Raw genomic sequence first — 8,940 nt, 5'->3', positions numbered from 1 at the left:
GGATCTCCCATGTCCTATCACTGTCCACCCAAGAAGTCCAGTGACCTCATCCTACACCACATGACTCCAGAATTTCCGTCCCTTCCTCTGATGCAGCACACTTTTCCCAGGTTGCATTTCGTCCCGACCTTACATCAGTTGATGCATCTCCAGTCTCTAGAAGTGTCACCGCAGCTGTCTAGCGAGATAGCCAAAGAAACTCAGCAGCAGTCCAAATGTCTTGCGTGGACACAGCTACGGCGACCAAGGCTGACTGCCAGTCTTTTTGGGAATCTTGTTGTAGTAGGGCGTGTCGTGCAGAGGAGGAGTCTGCAGCTATTCAAATGATCAGAGGCTCCACAAAGCAAACAGCTGCAATGGTCTACTGGTGGAGCCTGAAGTGCTTGCAAACTACGCTGAAACTATGTGAGTTAATGTGCTACCAACAGGATTCGTCATTCACCCTGACGCACCACATCTCGGGGCCAGGTCAGATGGTCGGGTGTATGACCCTTCAGAGTCGCCTCCTTTTGGCCTGGTTGAGTTGAAGAGCAGCACAAAAAATGATCCATCTCAGGTTGCTCACCTCAAGGTGCAGGAAGGCCACGCCAGTTTGAGGCGTTCACATAAATACTACTGGCAGGTTCATGGCCAACTGGCAATCACAGGACTGACATGGTGTGACTTTGTTACCGATACCCTATCAAATTTAATTGTGGAAAGAATTTGGCGTGATGACTCCTTCCTAGCGGAAATGAAAGAGAAATTAGATGTATATTATTATGGCACATACATGAATGCATACCTTGAATTCCACTAATCTTGTCTTTACCAATCAGTTTTGCCTTCTGTCTTATTGTTGACGAACTAATTTTATTTTTTATTGTAAAGGTTTGGTGTTTTTCCACTAATCTTGTCTTTACCAATCAGTTTTGCCTTCTGTCTTACTGTTGATGAACTGTTATTGTTTTTATTGTAAATATTTTATGTTATTTCCACTAATCTTGTTCTTTACCAATCAGTTTTGCCTTCTGTCTTACTGTTGATGAACTAATGTCATTTTTTTATTGTAAATGTTTGATGTTATTTATTAAATAAGTTGTTATTAATCAGTTGATGTTACACATCCCAAAAAATTAAAGGATGCATCATTTTGACCAAAATTGTTTTAATTGTTCATCTAATGTTTTAGTGAAATCAGTCACATTTCAACAGAAAAATATTACGAATATAACAATTATATTTAATTTGAGGTTTAAGAATGTGGGAACACAAAATTATTTACACATTATACATTTACATACAAAACATTAATTCATTCACTCGTCAAAACAATAAGGTCCTTGATAGTTTGCTAAAACACAGCAGTTAAGCCAGATCTGATTCACACTGCCAATCAGTGTGAGCGGCACAGGAGAGTCCCAGATGTGAAAGGACTTTACCCTACCGATCACTCTCTCCACTATAATTCTGAGGCGGGCAATGGCTTGGGTTTGTTCTGTTTCCTCTTTGCTGAATTGAGCTGAACGCTTAAAAGGTGGAATGATGAGCTTGGCTCCAACGTCAGCAAGGAGGTCTTGAATGAGGAACCCTTTGTCCGCCATGATGTCATCTCCTGGCTCCAGCAAGGGAAGGACTCCACTGATCCTGGTGATCTCCTTATCTGAGATGCACCCGGTGTACAGGGGTGAGACAAATGTCACCAAGCCATTGGGAGCAACTCCAATCAGGCCTTTCAATGTCGTCCTGTTTTTGTAGCTCGAAAATGTTTCTGACTGTAAGGTCAGGGATGAGGCTGTCTCCAGGGCAATTTCTGTGCAGTCCAGTATCACTCTGAAATTGGGACAGTACCTCTGGAATTTAAGGGGCATAGTGGACTTAACCTTTTCCCTGCTTATTCAGATGGAAAGTGAGCTCAGCATCATAAAAAGATAATTGGCCCAGGTGATGGTAACCCTGCTGACCCTGGCAATGCTCACATTAAACATGTCAGCAATGAGCTGCTCCTTCATGCCAACAGCAACCCGCATGGAATACATCAAGAACTCATCTATTAATGGCATGATGCGTGGTGGGCTGGGATCTTGGCAGCCTTCCTCCCCTGCCCTCTTTGCTTTGGTCCAGTACACCAGTCTAAGGGCAGATGGTGCAATCGACTCCCAAAAAATTGTAAAAACCCTCTCGGATGGAAATTTGGTGTAGAAACAAATTTGGTTGTCTGATGAACAGTATCGGCTGAAGAGAGTAGGAGGTGGTAGGTCAGTGTTTTGCAACATGGCTTCTAAGTCATGGATGTAATCCAAAGCCTCGTCCAGAGCACCTATAAAGATAAATAAATTAAAAAACAGTCTTAACATATTTATGCTACCTTTCAACACAACACAGAACAGTAATCATGTCATGCCAACTCTTAAATGACATCACTGCAGAAATAATGTCATTCAGAGCATGCCCCCTACAGCTAGACAGCATGAGACTATGTTACAGTTACAGATGTAGACTAACATTAGTTAAATAAAAATAGTGTTTGTAATGTTAAGAGAGAAAAACTCAACTGCAAATAACAAATCCAATTACTGTGTGCACCAGTGGAGTTTTGCTGGCATCCAATGGGGAAAATCTGTTATTGCACCAAAACAAAATACTACCACTCATTTTTTGAGGTACCAATCTCCCATTTGGAACACAACTTATTTAGATTTAATGCTTTGATTTTCTAGCCGTTTTAGGGTTATACTCGTTTCATTAAATATATATTTTATATAAAATAATGTTCATAAACTTAAACCTATATAACTTTTTTTTTTATTTACTTATTAATTTTTTTCACTTCAGCAATAATCTGCCACGGGTCTTCTTTAAAATGAGACCAAACATAAGTCTGTGCTCCCAAGTAGTTTTTTGACACAGACATTTTTGTCCTCTATGTACCCATGTGTACCTTTTTTTTATTTGATGCACAAGGGTTAAGTTGTTCAGTTAGAAATGCATTTATCACAAGAATGCATTCATCCATTAACGGTACACATAGTTGACTAGCGTTAACTTACTAAACACATTATGAACAATCTTATTTGCAGGTGGGTGTGTCACGTAGTCGTGATCCATCCTTACTGCCTTAGCCACCATGGTGCTATCTTCACCTTCACAGCATAGCTCGACAGACTGGCGTTTGAAGGTTCTGTCATATACTGACTCCTTTCTCAAAGGAGCAGTAAATTGTTCCAAGGGAATAGGCTCGGGACAACACCACTCTTCAGGCAACGAACGACGCAGCCACCAACGTAATCATCCGGAGCGAAGTGCCGGCTGCAAACATAGGTGCTACCTCTTTTTATATCAAAACTGTTCCCTTCCTCTCTTCGGATCGCCTGTATCCATTTGGGTTTCAGGTTTGGATCCACGGGAAAAGAATGAAATGAAAGGTAGGGCTGTTTTTGGGTGGAAGACAAACAGCCTGGAACACAACAGAAACTGCGACTCTTCGTATCTGCCGCTACGATAACAGGAAGTTCTAATACACTTCATTGACGTATTTCCGGTCAAAAAATGCGGAAGTGCGTAAAAGGTCTGTTGTGATACACAATGTGGACAGTCAATAATTTTGATCAGATTCCAATAGGATGCACAAATAATCAAATTTGGACTGACAGTGTGAATAAGAATAATACATAAGAATAAATTTAGTTATTTTATTCATGAATGTTTCAATATTAAAAACAGATTTTGTATTAAATGTAATGCAGAGCAGGCCTATTCATTACTTCATGAAAACCTATTACCATATTTTTGCTGGACTGATATTTCTTTGTATTTTTAACCAGCCTACTCATTTTACTTCCTTTCCATTTAATCATAGGAACATTAAAATAGCAATGATGAGATTTAGCAGTTTCGTTCGTTCTATATTTAAGAAAAATGCTGTAGTTTTCAACACTGTTTTTGATTTGATAGGAGACATCACATTTAATCTCATCACTTTCAAGTCACTTTCAAGCCTGACTTTTGTCATGTGTCTTGAGAGTTTTGACATTGAACTGTCAATTTGATTTGACCACATGGCAGGTTGATTAAATGTTGAAAAGCCCTTATAATAAAACAAAATATAGATCCGGTTCCTCTTTGAGGTCAGTCTCTAGCTGTCTAGCAGTCTCTAGTCGTCTATAGCTGACGCTTTGGGAAACTCCCTTTCTTCGAAAATGCTGCTGTTTTGTCGAGTCCACCGGGCCTTAGTTGGGAGGCTCTCTTGATCAGTTGACACCGGCCCGGCGCAATGTCAACGATCGCTCCCCCGTGTCCCCACTGGATGAGGAACTCCTTAATAAACTTATACTCACCGAAGCAGTGGCTGAGATGGGCCTGGAATGGTCAGCCCCAGAACAGCTAACAAAGAAGTGGATGGATGGCATCTATCTGCATGCGGGCTGCCAGTCAGCTGCCCCACAAAGACCTGCACGAGGAGCTTACTTGGGCATGGCGCTCCCCTCATTCAGCCCGAGCCCATGCGAGGGAACCCTCCTGCTCTCTATGTTCAAGGAGGTGGATGAACGCAGGTATGCCCCGTTGCCTCCCATTGAAGAAGCCGCCATGGCCGATTTCACGAGTTCACACTTACATACTATTAGAGGGGGTAAAGTATAATTCGTCTTTGGCGTGCTGTCGGAGCTCGGAGTTCGGCCCGAACCCAGAGTACTGCCCCCGAATGTAAAGTGGTTAGGACTAGAAGAGTGGAGAAGGGGTGGTGGAGGGACGCTGGTAAACCGTCAATGAAATGAGGTGAGACTGCTGAGTCTATATACATTTAAATCATTGATTGTAGAGTGCTCTCCACTCGTGGTAATTATCTGAACGTGCTCCTCCCGAACTTTGTTAAAACATCATTTCAAGTTATTTAAAGTGCATTTCCATTTAAATGTAAGTGACACTGTGAAGTCAGATTGAGTAAGTTGTTTAATCTCTTCAAAACAAATTACACATTGAGATCATGATAGGCATTCAATTGACTGGATATTATCCATTCACAGCGGCATATAGGCACCACCTACTTTTACATAATTTTTCACCTGCATTTTGCCGTGAATATAATGAGTTTAAGGGAAAGATTACAAGAGGTGTTGGAACTGAATCTTTTTTCCATTATTGTGGAGGTTTTGGGATAAAAGAGTGCTTTAATGTCTTTTTTTTGGTCAAAATCCTCAAAAGAACAGCAAAGCAAATGCACACCTTATGAGGTGCAAGTTAAAAACTTGATGCAAAGGGAAAATAAACGCTTCTTTGTATCATATTTTGTAAAAAAAAAAAAAATTAATAATTTTTCTGAAAATGCACTACCTCCTTTGGACAAAGCACCCCTCCATGCACACTCTCACTGGATCATTGTTGTAATATGACTTACAAATTTAAAAGCCTTGGAAATAATGTGACAGTTACTATAATAAAGCCATTTTAATTTAACTAAATGACAGAATTAAAGGTACTGTAGGCCATTTCAGAGAGGCTAGCAGTAGCAAGCTAGCTTTGAATGCATGAGATCCCACCCTCCCTTCAGAGTGTCTCAGATGTCACGCCTCCTCCACACATATAGCAGAGTCTGTATTGTGTCATGAGACGAGAGATGGCGTCAAATTACTTCATGTCTCAAAGAAAGTACATAACATTACGATAATAATGAACACAAACAACTTCTGAAGACGTGAACAGAATGTCACGGGATGCTGTTTTAGTTTAGGAGTTTGTGGCACTATGTGACTGTCTGGCTACAACTTTGCATAGCCTCGCATAGAAGGGGTTAATGATGTGTGATGTATGCGAGAGCAGGGTGTGGGGAGCTATGGAAATATTTATGTTGACAGGCAGGTAGGTCATCGTATCATTGCATTCAGACCAAAAGCAATGATTGGACAAACAGTGCGGTGCAGGACTTCCACAGATGATATATGTACCTGTTTTAATATTTAGATCACTTCTATTATTGGTTGCTATCAGGATGTAAAGAGAGTTTCAACCAGTATAAAAAGTTTTTCCAAAAAAATTGCCTATAGGAGATGGTATTTTCCTCTAAAGGCCTTATTTACACACTGAGGAAAAGACAGAGGCCACTGAGTGATTGCAATTTTGATGAGGCTTTTGAGGAGAGCAGACCCATTGTACTAAAAATCCCCCCGGCTATTTCAAGTCTTCTCCTCAACCTCTCGCCTCCCTTTTATACATCTCAATAACATAACCCTAATGTACCTGGCCGGAATTGCCACCTTGAACACAGCAACATTTTTGACAGTACTTTTATGAGGTTAGATTAGATATAATGGTCTGTCTAATATACAAGCATTGAACATGTGCTTTTGTAATTGATTATGTAACATTCCATACATCCCATGCATCACATTCATCAATGAAAAGAAAATTGTTTTTTACTTCTGTGATTAACTAATTAAAATGTTTTCTCCCCTAAACAAAATGTTAGAAAATGTAATTTTCCACCTAGAAACACATATTTTGGTGTGTAGGAGTTGTTATTGATACATTTTTCTAGCATCAAATACTTGGGTAGACACAAGAAAAGCACTTGTTTTCAAAGAGATGAAAGAGAAATAGATGGTTTCAAAAAAAGCTATAAATCTTTTTAAATGCGTTAGAAAAAAAAGTTCCTTCTACTGTAGGTTAAATGAGAATGCGGTTTACTACGTGTTCCCCTAAATCGGGCAAAAACTTTACGGCCTTTAATGCTAAAATCACTGATCCTGCACTTGTTCTGTCAGGTAAACCAAGAATGTGCATCACGTAGAAACATCAAAATTAAACTATTTTCTTGTATTCAACAATTATTTAATATGAAAGTAAATGAATCAAAAGTCAGAATTCAACTGCAATTTTTATATTGCACAAATAATGTTACTACTACAATACACATTTTCTTTCATTATTTTAATATATTGAATAAACAGTGTTAATGTAATATAACAGTATACTGCCATTATTGCATTTCCATCAGTTGTATGTCATAAAATAACTTGGGGATAGCTTTGCAATAGGTGTCCATCGCTGTGCCGAGTCCAATGCAGTTTGCTATTTTATTCCCAGACATTTGTTTATGTAGTTTCCATTTTTAGAGAAATCATGTGATTGAGATCTCTTTCTTCAGCGTTTCAAAGGCACTTTTTAACATGCTCTGTGTGAGAATGGATACAATTTTATGTGATGCAGCAACAGCAATATCATGCTGTTTCCTAAAGAACTCTGACCCTATGCAGACATTCTGCACATTTCACACCTCCAAAAACTACAGATGCATTGTTTGTATCCTCAACAAACACTCCAGAATTCATAGAAAATGAATAAGGAATGTGTCTCTTGTTTGACAACTTGATTAAAAAATGCCTTGAGACAATAGGAGGTGATTTACTTCGCTCAATCATCCTTAAGCTCTCTGCAAAAAGGTGGTTTGAGAAAGATGTTTGTTCATGCACAAGCCATTTTAAGTTAAATAAACAGCAAGGTTGTGTGTCTTTACCATATGGAAAAAAGCAGGTTGGTCATTACAGTCATAGTCTTCACATACTGTATGTAAGGCAGCTTTTTGGACTACCTGCAGGAAAACAACTGTTTTGTTTCAGGATAATTATTACAATAAAAAGTGGATTATTTTAATGTTTTCTACTTTTTTCATACTCACTTGAGGAAATAATCTCTCTCATTGAATTCTCTGTTGGTCCTAAAGATCCGCTGCAGATGCAGTGTAGTGGCCTTTTGCAGAGAAACTGATTGAAATGGGGCATGATATTGAATTTCAAATGAAACTATTTGCAGCATAAACACAGTGGGTGATTTGACTATAATGCCACTGATCTTTCATTCATAAAGTAAGATTCAGTTTTAAAAACAAAGGTGAAATCCTTTTCCACCTTTGTGTTGGTCTAAATTGATTTCAGAACATTTCGGCTCAATGAGCCACGACTCAGTCTGTGGGTGTGTGTCAGAGGCTGTTTCAATATGACTTCACACACATAAATCCATTCATAATTTTATAGGTCAACGGTATCAGGTTATGTTTTAGTGACCCTGGATTTCCCCTTGAAAACCACATGACTCCCTCAGAATGCAACACTTGTCCTTCACCTTTTATTTTTATAGATTGCCTATAAGGCCATTCAAATATTGATATGTGACATTATTTCTCTCAAGAATTGACAAAAGCTGTTTGAAATATTGACAGTACATAAGAATCCTTGGTGAGTGGGGCCGTCTTCTTTCGGCAGATTTCTTTTCTGTATAAAACAGACATTATACTTTTCTGTAAGAAGAGTCCCTCACATGAAATTGCTAGTGCATATTCTGTAACTTTTCTCTTTTTCTTGATTTAAAAGAACATCTTAATTTGTTATGAGTGGTTTGGGACCACAGCTGCAGAAAGAAATCACATTGCCACTATATCTTATTATTTTTAATTTCATGTTTTGTGAAGGAACGTGACACGCTAATCACATTTAATAAAAGTATAATAGGATTCTGTCTCTGTTTCTTGCACTATACTGTATTTCCTTACTCTGGCCTGCGACCTCTACCTTCATGAGCCTGTCTATGATTCATGTGGCATTTTAACTTCTCATTATTCACCTGTCTCTTCTCTTTTCTTTCCTTATTCATTTCATCATGCAGTTCCTGCATGTCCAAGAACTCTGTGCATGAGAGCTGGGCCTGTAAATTGTACAAGCTAATTAGAAGCATTATAGATTGCAGTGTACTGTTGCACTAATGACAGATCAGAACTGAAATATTATCTTTGTTTCAGTAAGATCATAACATTTTCATAAAATCTTTCTTAGAACAGGTGTTAATTTCTTTGCATAACAAAAAAATGTAACTCTACACTTTCTTTAGGCTATTTAAATTGGTTGGTTTACTAAATGCAACATATCTTTTTTAACAAAGAAATTCTTATCAAATCATCTTCAAAGGCTTTTT

The sequence above is a fragment of the Siphateles boraxobius genome, unplaced genomic scaffold (assembly GCF_051911475.1).
Source record: "Siphateles boraxobius isolate OS27281-9 unplaced genomic scaffold, OSU_SipBor_1 22, whole genome shotgun sequence".
NCBI lineage: Eukaryota > Metazoa > Chordata > Actinopteri > Cypriniformes > Leuciscidae > Siphateles > Siphateles boraxobius.
Note: the sequence above shows the minus strand (reverse complement) of the source record.